Genomic DNA, 15,296 nt, shown 5'->3' with positions numbered 1-15,296 from the left:
CATCGAAACCACCGGAACCGAGGAAGCGAGCGCGAAAAGCGACTCCCATCGAATCAAAAATCCGGCGAGTCAATCTGCACTCAAAACAACACCCACAAAGCGGACATTAATCCATGAGAATATCGGGAAGCTGCCGACTGGTCGACCCTGACATTTTTCGGTTCCTTCTTTTCTCCTGACTCTACAGACTGGACTAGCGAGCAAAAGCCTTGCCCATTGGGTCTTAGTCAGGCGTACATGCCGGTTCTCGTCAAGTCTGACCTCTCCGGTCCGTCACCCAAAGATGTCCGTGTGCAACACAAACAACGATTTATTTGTTTATTTTTGCACGGCGGAAAAGCAGCCCAAAGGAAACACAGCGTTAGTCCAGTTCCTAAGTGTGAAAGACTCAAGCCGTCTTGCGGGTTCCAGGGACCACCAAGGAAGGACAAGCCTCTGAGCAGCTCGAGACTTCTTTTTTTACCAGTAAACAAAAGTATTTTGCGTGTTGCTTTTCAGCCTTCCTGTTGTCTGCGTCTGCCTCTCGCTCTCTTCCGGGTTGCACGCGCTGCTGCTCGTGTTGTCGTCTCTCTCTCGTTCCTTCCTCGTATGGGTTGCTCTCGCTCCGGACCATCACCAGCCCCATTTTCTCCTCCGTCTCCCCTTTTATACAGCGAGAGGAGATACGTTAATCGTGTACAGGTGCGCGATCCACACACCTGATCGCTCGCCATCCCCGCCTCCTCGCCGCCATCTTGGGCTGGGCTCCAGCGTGCCCTGCCTCTCTGTCGGACCGTCGGCTCCGCCTCTCCACACTAAAAAAAATACTTTACGATATTAGCTGTCTCCTTAGACGCATCCTCGCTCATCCATGGGGACTGGACATTGGCCGAGAGTCAGCGGGCGACCGAGGGTAGAGACGGCTGTCTTGGTTGCTTTGTTGGGTCTGCTCCTGTCTCTGGCCATGCTCCCCGAGGGTAGAGTCGGCTGTCTTGGTTGCTTTGTTGGGTCTGCTCCTGTCTCTGGCCATGCTCCCCCCCCCACCCCGGCAGACGATGGCGTGGACCACCACAGGGGCCGCCACAGTGTCTCTGTTGTACTTTTGTGGTTGTGTGTAGAAGTGGTTGGTTGCATCAGCTCTGCTATTTCATGTCCTTTGTTGTTTCCCCTCTTACACACTTGTTTATGTGTGCTATGGCTTTAAGTTTTTCTTCTCCCTTGGCCTCAGTCTGGACCCCCTCTCCAGGGCCTCTGGCTTGGACTGCATGTTTTTTTTTTTATTTCACTAAAGAAGCTAGAAGTGTTTTGAGTTAATGTGTTGTGATCCGCTTCCCCGGATCACATTTTGATTCCGGTTTTTGAGTCCCTTTGTGTTTTTTGTTTGTTTTGGACTCTTCCGTCCATCATCCATCCATCCATCTTCTTCCGCTTATCCGAGGTCGGGTCGCGGGGGCAACAGCCTAAGCAGGGAAGCCCAGACTTCCCTATCCCCAGCCACTTCGTCTAGCTCTTCCCGGGGGATCCCGAGGCGTTCCCAGGCCAGCCTTGGAGACATAGTCTTCCCAACGTGTCCTGGGTCTTCCCCGTGGCCTTCTACCGGTTGGACGTTCCCTAAACACCTCTCTAGGGAGGCGTTCGGGTGGCATCCTGACCAGATGCCCGAACCACCTCATCTGGCTCCTTTACTTTGAGCTCCTCCTGCTTGTACCCGTGATCTTATCCGGTTCCTAGTTATTTATCTTGTCTCCATGGTTTCGCATTTGTTCCAACTTCTCTTGCTTTTGACGCACACCTGGGGTAACTGATTGCTGCCCTTATTTAAGCCTGCCTTCTCTCTCCGTTCGACTTTGATCCTTTGTTCGTGGTAAGCAACACTCGCGTGGGTGTTTTCTTGTTTCTGTGCTAAGTATCCCCTTAGCTTCCCGTGCGTTCGGCACGTACCTTTGGACTCTCGACTCAGTGCTAAGTTTTAGCTTAGCTTCCCGTGCGTTCGGCACGGGTTTTCTTTTGTTGATTTTTGGTATATTTTTGTACCAGGGTTATCGTTTTCTGTATTAAACCAAGCTCTTACCTGCTAGTCCTGTCCGATTTGGTCCTTTGCATCCTGGGGTGGACAAAAGGCCCATCACTATGCGCTTCCCAGGTGACATAATGCTTGGTCATAGAACCAATTGAGCTCGTAAGCCGAGGCGCTACCGTACTTGCAACCGGTACCCCAACAATTACGCGACCAGAAACTGATCCCGTATCCAGGCGTCAGACTCGCTCCTTTTAGCGACTGGATTGCACAGAGGCTGGTTTCTACCGACAGCTCACTGGTATTTAGCGACTGGAAGGGTGGAGGTGTAGGCCATAATTAAAGATGGCGGCCCTTGCCATCACACAATAGCCCGGCACAGAGAGGGCTTTTATAGCACGTCTTGTTCTCAACAGGAGAGTGGGCAGTTCTACCCTCTGTGTGCATTGAATTGGTTGAACAGCTGGAAAGGAGGAGGGGGTGGAGGCCGTCCAATGGAGGATGGCAAACAAAGACATGGTCGGAAAGTGGGAATGGTTGGCGTTTCAGATCCGAGGCGTCTGGTAATGATCGGACTGACTTGAGATCATTAAAGTGGAAATGAATCATTTGCAACGCCGCCAGCCTCCTTCAACACACGGCGTTCATACCGGAGGTGTTGCGGTCGCCTGAGCTCAAATGTGACAGGCGTAGGCTTCTTGGCAGGTAGCGGTTAGCCCCCCAGCATCGGGGGTGTTATTATTTCCGAGGCGATTAGGGAGACACTTTTTATTTGTTCCAATGATTCTATAAGCACACACCCCCCTGGTGAGGGTGCGTTCTATGGTAATATGTACGTTTGTGTGCTCGGCTGAGTACCGACACTGACAAGTGGCTTTGTCTGGCCTCTGCCAACGAAAAACTGGAGCAGAGCCTCGGGGCGAGGTTAGGCCATGATGGTCCTCCGGAGGGTTCGGCTAATGGAGATCCACTGTTGGGTCGGAGGGCCCGCACTCGGGGGCTGGGCCGGGATTAAAAATGTAATCCGTGGCACGGTCAACGTGTTGGGAATTGCAGTCCAGAATGAAAATAGGCTAACATATTGTAGATTTTTGGAATTTTATCTACACCAAATTATGTTCTTGGTGGTGTTATAAGAAATATTGGAAAATAAACTATTTCAATTGTTCAGAGTTAAAAAGAGAATGTTCCGTTGTCTAGTGGAAATTTAGCAAGGTGTGGTCCGTAGCAGAAACAATCCTTCATCCATCCATCCATTTTCTACCGCTTATTCCCTTTTGGGGTCGCGGGGGACGCTGGCGCCTATCTCACCTACAATCGGGCGTATATTCCAGAAAAAATGGGTGATACAAAATTATTATTTTGTTATTATTATTCGGATACCAAGTTACTGTATTTTCCGGACTGGAGAGTGTAAACAAATATTTGTTGTGTTTTTTAAACCTTTCAAAAGCACACGTTTCTAGTAAAACTCACAAAGATAGATTCATACATGCATTATTGGACATATTTCATGTTTGGTTTAGGAGTTACTTTTGAAACTATTTTTATTGTTTTATATGCATTTTCTCGGGATTCTAAGAACATTACTGTCATATTGAGTAAAAAACACATTTTTACGTTTGTAAGCCTTACAAAAACATGTTTCTAGTAAAACAGAGATAAATGGCTACAGGCATATTTAGGCATGTTTCATGTTTGGTTTAGGAGTTATATTTGAAACAAATGTTATTACTTGAAACACATTTTCTCATTTGTGCGTTTGTAAACCTTACACAATGACATGTTTCTAGTAAAACTCACAAAGATATATTAATAAAGGCATATTTAGGCATGTTTCATGTTTGGTTTAGGAGTTATCGTTGTATTAAATTTTTATCGTTTCAAAGGATTCTAAGAACATTACTGTCATATTGAGTAAAAAACTAATTTTTGTGTTTTCAAACCTTACAAAAACACGTGTTTCTAGTAAAACTCATAAAGATAGATTAAAACATGCATTATTGGACATATTTCATGTTTGGTTTAGGAGTTACTTTTGAAACAATTTTTTATTGTTTCATATGCATTTTCTCGGGATTCTAAGAACATTACTGTCATATTGGGTAAAAAACAAATTTTTGCGTTTGTAAACCTTACAAAAGCACATATTTCTAGTAAAACTCACAGAGATAAATGGCTACAGGCATATTTAGGCATGTTTCATGTTTGGTTTAGGAGTTATCTTTGAAACAAAATGTTATTCCTTGAAATACATTTTCTCATTTGTGCGTTTGTAAACCTTACACAATCACATGTTTCTAGTAAAACTCACAAAGATATATTAATACAGGCATATTTAGGCATGTTTCATGTTTGGTTTAGGAGTTATTGTAATACATTTTTATTGTTTCAAAGGATTCTGAGAACATTACTGTCATTTTGAGTAAAAAACAAATTTTTGCGTTTGTAAACCTTACAAAAACACGTCTCTAGTAAAACTCACAGAGATAAATGGCTACAGGCATATTTAGGCATATTTCATGTTTGGTTTAGGAGTTATCTTTGAAACAAAATGTTATTCCTTGAAACACATTTTCTCAGGATTCAAAGAACATTATTGTCATATTGACTAAAAATCACATTTGTGCATTTGTAAACCTTACACAATCCCATAATTCTAGTAAAACTCACAAATATAGATTAATACAGGCATATTCAGGCATGTTTCATGTTTGATTTAGGAGTTATCGTTGTAATACATTTTTATTGTTTCGAAGGATTCTAAGAACATTACTGTCATATTGAGTAAAAAACGCAGTTTTGCGTTTGTAAACCTTACAAAAACACATGTTTCTAGTAAAACAGAGATAAATGGCTACAGGCATATTTAGGCATGTTTCATGTTTGGTTTAGGAGTTATCTTTGAAACAAAATGTTATTCCTTGAAACACATTTTCTCATTTGTGCGTTTGTAAACCTTACACAATCACATGTTTCGAGTAAAACTCACAAAGATATATTAAGACAGGCATATTTAGGCATGTTTCATGTTTGGTTTAAGAGTTATCGTTGTATTAAATTTTTATTGTTTCAAAGGATTCTAAGAACATTACTGTCATATTGAGTAAAAAAATAATTTTCGTGTTGTCAAACCTTACAAAAGCACATGTTTCTAGTAAAACTCACAGAGATACATTAATACATGCATTATTAGACATATTTCATGTTTGGTTTAGGAGTTACTTTTGAAACTATTTTTGTATTGTTTCAAACACATTTTCTTGGTATTCTAAGAACATTACTGTCATATTGAGTAAAAAACACATTTGTGCGTTTGTAAACCTTACACAATGACATGTTTCTAGTAAAACTCACTGAGATACATTAATACAGGCATATTTAGGCATGTTTCATGTTTGGTTTAGGAGTTATCGTTGTATAAAATGTTTATTGTTTCAAAGGATTCTAAGAACATTGCTGTCATATTGAATAAAAAACAAATTTTTGTGTTTTCAAACCTTACAAAAACACATGTTTCTAGTAAAACTCACAAAGATACATTAATACAGGCATATTTAAGCATATTTCATGTTTGGTTTAGGAGTTACTTTTGAAACAAGTTTTATTGTTTGATATGCATTTTCTCGGGATTCTAAGAACATTACTGTCATATTGAGTAAAAAACACATTTTTGCATTTCTAAACCTTACAAAAACACATGTTTCTAGTAAAACTCACAGAGATAAATGGCTACAGGCATATTTAGGCATATTTCATGTTTGGTTTAGGAGTTATCTTTGAAACAAAATGTTATTCCTTGAAACACATTTTCTCAGGATTCAAAGAACATTATTGTCATATTGACTAAAAATCACATTTGTGCATTTGTAAACCTTACACAATCCCATAATTCTAGTAAAACTCACAAATATAGATTAATACAGGCATATTCAGGCATGTTTCATGTTTGATTTAGGAGTTATCGTTGTAATACATTTTTATTGTTTCGAAGGATTCTAAGAACATTACTGTCATATTGAGTAAAAAACGCAGTTTTGCGTTTGTAAACCTTACAAAAACACATGTTTCTAGTAAAACAGAGATAAATGGCTACAGGCATATTTAGGCATGTTTCATGTTTGGTTTAGGAGTTATCTTTGAAACAAAATGTTATTCCTTGAAACACATTTTCTCATTTGTGCGTTTGTAAACCTTACACAATCACATGTTTCGAGTAAAACTCACAAAGATATATTAAGACAGGCATATTTAGGCATGTTTCATGTTTGGTTTAAGAGTTATCGTTGTATTAAATTTTTATTGTTTCAAAGGATTCTAAGAACATTACTGTCATATTGAGTAAAAAAATAATTTTCGTGTTGTCAAACCTTACAAAAGCACATGTTTCTAGTAAAACTCACAGAGATACATTAATACATGCATTATTAGACATATTTCATGTTTGGTTTAGGAGTTACTTTTGAAACTATTTTTGTATTGTTTCAAACACATTTTCTTGGTATTCTAAGAACATTACTGTCATATTGAGTAAAAAACACATTTGTGCGTTTGTAAACCTTACACAATGACATGTTTCTAGTAAAACTCACTGAGATACATTAATACAGGCATATTTAGGCATGTTTCATGTTTGGTTTAGGAGTTATCGTTGTATAAAATGTTTATTGTTTCAAAGGATTCTAAGAACATTGCTGTCATATTGAATAAAAAACAAATTTTTGTGTTTTCAAACCTTACAAAAACACATGTTTCTAGTAAAACTCACAAAGATACATTAATACAGGCATATTTAAGCATATTTCATGTTTGGTTTAGGAGTTACTTTTGAAACAAGTTTTATTGTTTGATATGCATTTTCTCGGGATTCTAAGAACATTACTGTCATATTGAGTAAAAAACACATTTTTGCATTTCTAAACCTTACAAAAACACATGTTTCTAGTAAAACTCACAGAGATAAATGGCTACAGGCATATTTAGGCATATTTCATGTTTGGTTTAGGAGTTATCTTTGAAACAAAATGTTATTCCTTGAAACACATTTTCTCATTTGTGCGTTTGTAAACCTTACACAAACACATGTTTCGAGTAAAACTCACAAAGATACATTAACACAGGCATATTTAGGCATGTTTCATGTTTGGTTTAGGAGTTATCGTTGTAATACATTTTTATTGTTTCGAAGGATTCTAAGAACATTACTGTCATTTTGAGTAAAAAACTAATTTTTGTGTTTATAAACCTTACAAAAACACGTTTCTAGTAAAACTCACAAAGATACATTAATACAGGCATATTTAGGCATGTTTCATGTTTGGTTTAGGAGTTACATTTGAAACAATTTTTATTGTTTCATATGCATTTTCTCGGGATTCTAAGAACATTACTGTCATATTGAGTAAGAAACAAATTTTTGCGTTTGTAAACATTACAAAAACACATGTTTCTAGTAAAACTCACAAAGATAGATTAATACATGCATTATTAAACATATTTCATGTTCGGTTTAGGAGTTACTTTTGAAACATTTTTTTTATTGTTTCAAACACATTTTCTCGGGATTCTAAGAACATTACTGTCATATTGAGTAAAAAACACATTTTTACGTTTGTAAGCCTTACAAAAACATGTTTCTAGTAAAACAGAGATAAATGGCTACAGGCATATTTAGGCATGTTTCATGTTTGGTTTAGGAGTTATCTTTGAAACAAATGTTATTACTTGAAACACATTTTCTCATTTGTGCGTTTGTAAACCTTACACAATGACATGTTTCTAGTAAAACTCACAAAGATATATTAATAAAGGCATATTTAGGCATGTTTCATGTTTGGTTTAGGAGTTATCGTTGTATTAAATTTTTATCGTTTCAAAGGATTCTAAGAACATTACTGTCATATTGAGTAAAAAACTAATTTTTGTGTTTTCAAACCTTACAAAAACACGTGTTTCTAGTAAAACTCATAAAGATAGATTAAAACATGCATTATTGGACATATTTCATGTTTGGTTTAGGAGTTACTTTTGAAACAATTTTTTATTGTTTCATATGCATTTTCTCGGGATTTTAAGAACATTACTGTCATATTAAGTAAAAAACAAATTTTTGCGTTTGTAAACCTTACAAAAGCACATATTTCTAGTAAAACTCACAGAGATAAATGGCTACAGGCATATTTAGGCATGTTTCATGTTTGGTTTAGGAGTTATCTTTGAAACAAAACGTTATTCCTTGAAAATACATTTTCTCATTTGTGCGTTTGTAAACCTTACACAATCACATGTTTCTAGTAAAACTCACAAAGATATATTAATACAGGCATATTTAGGCATGTTTCATGTTTGGTTTAGGAGTTATTGTAATACATTTTTATTGTTTCAAAGGATTCTAAGAACATTACTGTCATTTTGAGTAAAAAACAAATTTTTGCGTTTGTAAACCTTACAAAAACACGTCTCTACTAAAACTCACAAAGATAAATGGCTACAGGCATATTTAGGCATATTTCATGTTTGGTTTAGGAGTTATCTTTGAAACAAAATGTTATTCCTTGAAACACATTTTCTCAGGATTCAAAGAACATTACTGTCATATTGACTAAAAATCACATTTGTGCATTTGTAAACCTTACACAATCCCATAATTCTAGTAAAACTCACAAATATAGATTAATACAGGCATATTCAGGCATGTTTCATGTTTGATTTAGGAGTTATCGTTGTAATACATTTTTATTGTTTCGAAGGATTCTAAGAACATTACTGTCGTATTGAATAAAAAACACAGTTTTGCGTTTGTAAACCTTACAAAAACACATGTTTCTGGTAAAACAGAGATAAATGGCTACAGGCATATTTAGGCATGTTTCATGTTTGGTTTAGGAGTTATCTTTGAAACAAAATGTTATTCCTTGAAACACATTTTCTCATTTGTGCGTTTGTAAACCTTACACAATCACATGTTTCGAGTAAAACTCACAAAGATATATTAAGACAGGCATATTTAGGCATGTTTCATGTTTGGTTTAGGAGTTATCGTTGTATTAAATTTTTATTGTTTCAAAGGATTCTAAGAACATTACTGTCATATTGAGTAAAAAACAAATTTTTGCGTTTGTAAACCTTACAAAAACACATGTTTCTAGTAAAACTCACAAAGATAGATTAATACATGCATTATTAGACATATTTCATGTTTGGTTTAGGAGTTACTTTTGAAACTATTTTTGTATTGTTTCAAACACATTTTCTTGGTATTCTAAGAACATTACTGTCATTGAGTAAAAAACACATTTGTGCGTTTGTAAACCTTACACAATGACATGTTTCTAGTAAAACTCACTGAGATACATTAATACAGGCATATTTAGGCATGTTTCATGTTTGGTTTAGGAGTTATCGTTGTATAAAATGTTTATTGTTTCAAAGGATTCTAAGAACATTGCTGTCATATTGAATAAAAAACAAATTTTTGTGTTTTCAAACCTTACAAAAACACATGTTTCTAGTAAAACTCACAAAGATACATTAATACAGGCATATTTAAGCATATTTCATGTTTGGTTTAGGAGTTACTTTTGAAACAAGTTTTATTGTTTGATATGCATTTTCTCGGGATTCTAAGAACATTACTGTCATATTGAGTAAAAAACACATTTTTGCATTTCTAAACCTTACAAAAACACATGTTTCTAGTAAAACTCACAGAGATAAATGGCTACAGGCATATTTAGGCATATTTCATGTTTGGTTTAGGAGTTATCTTTGAAACAAAATGTTATTCCTTGAAACACATTTTCTCATTTGTGCGTTTGTAAACCTTACACAAACACATGTTTCTAGTAAAACTCACAAAGATACATTAACACAGGCATATTTAGGCATGTTTCATGTTTGGTTTAGGAGTTATCGTTGTAATACATTTTTATTGTTTCGAAGGATTCTAAGAACATTACTGTCATTTTGAGTAAAAAACTAATTTTTGTGTTTGTAAACCTTACAAAAACACGTTTCTAGTAAAACTCACAAAGATACATTAATACAGGCATATTTAGGCATGTTTCATGTTTGGTTTAGGAGTTACATTTGAAACAATTTTTATTGTTTCATATGCATTTTCTCGGGATTCTAAGAACATTACTGTCATATTGAGTAAGAAACAAATTTTTGCGTTTGTAAACATTACAAAAACACATGTTTCTAGTAAAACTCACAAAGATAGATTAATACATGCATTATTAAACATATTTCATGTTCGGTTTAGGAGTTACTTTTGAAACATTTTTTTTATTGTTTCAAACACATTTTCTCAGGATTCTAAGAACATTACTGTCATATTGAGTAAAAAAACACATTTTTGCGTTTGTAAGCCTTACAAAAACCCATGTTTCTAGTAAAACAGAGATAAATGGCTACAGGCATATTTCGGCATGTTTCATGTTTGGTTTAGGAGTTATCTTTGAAACAAAATGTTATTCCTTGAAATACATTTTCCCATTTGTGCGTTTGTAAACCTTACACAATCACATGTTTCTAGTAAAACTCACAAAGATACATTAATACAGGCATATTTAGGCATGTTTCATGTTTGGTTTAGGAGTTATCGTATAAAATGTTTATTGTTTCAAAGGATTCTAAGAACATTACTTTCATATTGAGTAAAAAACACATTTTTGCGTTTGTAAACCTACAAAAACACATGTTTCTAGTAAAACAGAGATAAATGGCTACAGGCATATTTAGGCATGTTTCATGCTTGGTTTAGGAGTTATCTTTGAATCATGTTTTTAATTGCTTCAAACGCGCTTTCCCGGGATTTTAAGAACATTACTGTCGTATTGAGTAAAAAACAAATTTTTGCGTTTGTAAACCTTACAAAAACACATGTTTCTAGTAAAACAGAGATAAATGGCTACAGGCATATTTAGGCATGTTTCATGTTTGGTTTAGGAGTTATCTTTGAATCATGTTTTTAATTGCTTCAAACGCGTTTTCCCGGGATTTTTAGAACATTACTGTCGTATTGAGTAAAAAACACATTTGTGCGTTTGTAAACCTTACACAATCACATGTTTCTAGTAAAACTCACAAATATACATTAATACAGGCATATTTAGGCATGTTTCATGTTTGGTTTAGGAGTTATCGTTGTATAAAATTTTTATTGTTTCAAAGGATTCTAAGAACATTACTGTCATATTGAGTAAAAAACTAATTTTTGTGTTTTCAAACCTTACAAAAGCACATGTTTCTAGTAAAACTCACAAAGATACATTAATACATGCATTATTGGACATATTTCAGGTTTGGTTGAGGAGTTACTTTTGAAACAATTTTTTTATTGTTTCAAACACATTTTCTCAGGATTCTAAGAACATTACTGTCATATTGAGTAAAAAACACATTTTTGCGTTTGTAAGCCTTACAAAAACATGTTTCTAGTAAAACAGAGATAAATGGCTACAGGCATATTTAGGCATATTTCATGTTTGGTTTAGGAGTTATCTTTGAAACAAAATGTTATTCCTTGAAACACATTTTCTCTGGATTTCAAGAACATTACTGTCATATTGACTAAAAATCACATGTGTGCATTTGTAAACCTTAAACAATCCCATAATTCTAGTAAAACTCACAAATATAGATTAATACAGGCATATTTAGGCATGTTTCATGTTTGGTTTAGGAGTTATCGTTGTATTAAATTTTTATTGTTTCAAAGGATTCTAAGAACATTACTGTCATATTGAGTAAAAAAATAATTTTCGTGTTTTCAAACCTTACAAAAGCACATGTTTCTAGTAAAACTCACAAAGATACATTAATACATGCATTATTAGACATATTTCATGTTTGGTTTATGAGTTACTTTTGAAACAATTTTTGTATTGTTTCAAACACATTTTCTCGGTATTCTAAGAACATTACTGTCATATTGAGTAAAAAACACATTTTTGCATTTGTAAACCTTACAAAAACCCATGTTTCTAGTAAAACTCACAGAGATAAATGGCTACAGGCATATTTAGGCATATTTCATGTTTGGTTTAGGAGTTATCTTTGAAACAAAATGTTATTCCTTGAAACACATTTTCTCATTTGTGCGTTTGTAAACCTTACACAATCACATGTTTCTAGTAAAACTCACAAAGATATATTAATACAGGCATATTTAGGCATGTTTCATGTTTGGTTTAGGAGTTATCGTTGTAATAAATTTCTATTGTTTCGAAGGATTCTAAGAACATTGCTGTCATATTGAGTAAAAAACTAATTTTTGTGTTTTCAAACCTTACAAAAACCCATGTTTCTAGTAAAACTCACAAAGATACATTAATACAGGCATATTTAAGCATATTTCATGTTTGGTTTAGGAGTTACTTTTGAAACAATTTTTATTTTTTGATATGCATTTTCTCGGGATTCTAAGAACTTTACTGTCATATTGAGTGAAAAACAAATTTTTGCGTTTGTAAACCTTACAAAAACACATGTTTCTAGTAAAACTCACAAAGATAGATTAATACATGCATTATTAGACATATTTCATGTTTGGTTTAGGAGTTACTTTTGAAACAGTTTTTTATTGTTTCAAACACATTTTTTCAGGATTCTAAGAACATTCCTGTCATATTGAGTAAAAAACAAATTTTGGGGTTTGTATACCTTACAAAAACACATGTTTCTGGTAAAACTAAAAAATAGATAAATGGCTAAAGGCATATTTAGGCATATTTCATGTTTGGTGTAGGAGTTATCTTTGAAACAAAATGTTATTCCTTGAAACACATTTTCTCATTTGTGCGTTTGTAAACCTTACACAATCACATGTTTCTAGTAAAACTCACAAAGATATATTAATGCAGGCATATTTAGGCATGTTTCATGTTTGGTTTAGGAGTTATCGTTGTAATAAATTGTTATTGTTTCAAAGGATTCTAAGAACATTACTGTCATATTGAGTAAAAAAATAATTTTCGTGTTTTCAAACCTTACAAAATCACATGTTTCGAGTAAAACTCACAAATATGATTTAATACAGGCATATTTCAGCATATTTCATGTTTGGTTTAGGAGTTATCGCTGAAATATTTTTTGTATTGCTTCAAACGCATTTTCTCTGGATTCTAAGAACATTACTGTCATATTGAGTAAAAAACTAATTTTTGTGTTTTCAAATCTTACAGAAACACATTTCTAGTAAAACTCACAAAAATACATCAATACAGGCATATTTCAGCATATTTCATGTTTGGTTTAGGAGTTATCTTTGAATCATGTTTTTAATTGCTTCAAACGCGTTTTCCCGGGATTTTTAGAACATTACTGTCGTATTGAGTAAAAAACACATTTGTGCGTTTGTAAACCTTACACAATCACATGTTTCTAGTAAAACTCACAAAGATATATTAATACAGGCATATTTAGGCATGTTTCATGTTTGGTTTAGGAGTTATCGTTGTAATAAATTGTTATTGTTTCAAAGGATTCTAAGAACATTACTGTCATATTGAGTAAAAAAATTATTTTCGTGTTTTCAAACCTTACAAAATCACATGTTTCGAGTAAAACTCACAAATATGATTTAATACAGGCATATTTCAGCATATTTCATGTTTGGTTTAGGAGTTATCGCTGAAATATTTTTTGTATTGCTTCAAACGCATTTTCTCTGGATTCTAAGAACATTACTGTCATATTGAGTAAAAAAATAATTTTTGTGTTTTCAAATCTTACAGAAACACATTTCTAGTAAAACTCACAAAAATACATTAATACAGGCATATTTCAGCATATTTCATGTTTGGTTTAGGAGTTATCTTTGAATCATGTTTTTAATTGCTTCAAACGCGTTTTCCCGGGATTTTTAGAACATTACTGTCGTATTGAGTAAAAAACACATTTGTGCGTTTGTAAACCTTACACAATCACATGTTTCTAGTAAAACTCACAAAGATATATTAATACAGGCATATTTAGGCATGTTTCATGTTTGGTTTAGGAGTTATCGTTGTATTAAATTTTTATCGTTTCAAAGGATTCTAAGAACATTACTGTCATATTGAGTAAAAAAATAATTTTCGTGTTGTCAAACCTTACAAAAGCACATGTTTCTAGTAAAACTCACAGAGATACATTAATACATGCATTATTAGACATATTTCATGTTTGGTTTAGGAGTTACTTTTGAAACTATTTTTGTATTGTTTCAAACACATTTTCTTGGTATTCTAAGAACATTTCTGTCATATTGAGTAAAAAACACATTTTTGCGTTTGTAAACCTTACAAAAACACATGTTTCTAGTAAAACAGAGATAAATGGCTACAGGCATATTTAGGCATGTTTGATGTTTGGTTTAGGAGTTATCTTTAAAACAAAATGTTATGCCTGGAAACACATTTTCTCTGGATTCTAAGAACATTACTGTCATATTGAGTAAAAAACAAATTTTTGCATTTGTAAACCTTACAAAAACACATGTTTCTAGTAAAACTCACAAAGATAAATGGCTACAGGCATATTTAGGCATATTTCATGTTTGGTTTAGGAGTTATCTTTGAAACAAAATGTCATTCCTTGAAACACATTTTCTCATTTGTGCGTTTGTAAACCTTACACAATCACACGTTTCTAGTAAAACTCACAAAGATATATTAATACAGGCATATTTAGGCATGTTTCATGTTTGATTTAGGAGTTATCGTGCACAATTTTGAGTTTTGGGGTTTGTTTTTTTCATTAGATCGCAATATTCGCCAGTCCTTATGCGTGCGCCAAGTTTGGTGACTTTTGAAGTATTTTAAAGGGGTCAAATTACAGCGCAAAGAGGCAAAAATGGCATTTTTTGCGAAAATTTTATTTTGAAGGGTTTTTTTGCCAACTTCCTGTAGATTTTTGCTGAAAGAAGTGAGTGTATGAAAATTGGGTCTAAGTCAGACCTACATAGGAGTTTTTGTTTCATGTCGCTATGACATTCCTAACAGAAGTTACATGCAGTTTTGTCTGTAATTTTTTCCTAGGGGGCGCTAGAGCGCAATTTTCATTTTGGGGGATTGGTTGCTTAATATGTTGGGAAGGTTTGCTATACCGACGTGTGTGTCACATCGGTCCGGCAAACCTTCCCAACCTATTAAAGAACCAAACCCCAAAAATTAAAATTGCTCTCTAGCGCCCCCTAGGGAAAAAAAAAACAGACTGCTCGTAACTTCTGTTAGGAATGTCGTAGAGACATGAAACGAAAACCTTTATGTAGGGCCGACTTAGACCTACATTTCATAATGATACCTTCTAGGGC

The sequence above is a fragment of the Nerophis ophidion genome, linkage group LG28 (assembly GCF_033978795.1).
Source record: "Nerophis ophidion isolate RoL-2023_Sa linkage group LG28, RoL_Noph_v1.0, whole genome shotgun sequence".
In the NCBI taxonomy this organism is placed as follows: domain Eukaryota; kingdom Metazoa; phylum Chordata; class Actinopteri; order Syngnathiformes; family Syngnathidae; genus Nerophis; species Nerophis ophidion.
This window is presented reverse-complemented; position numbering follows the sequence as displayed.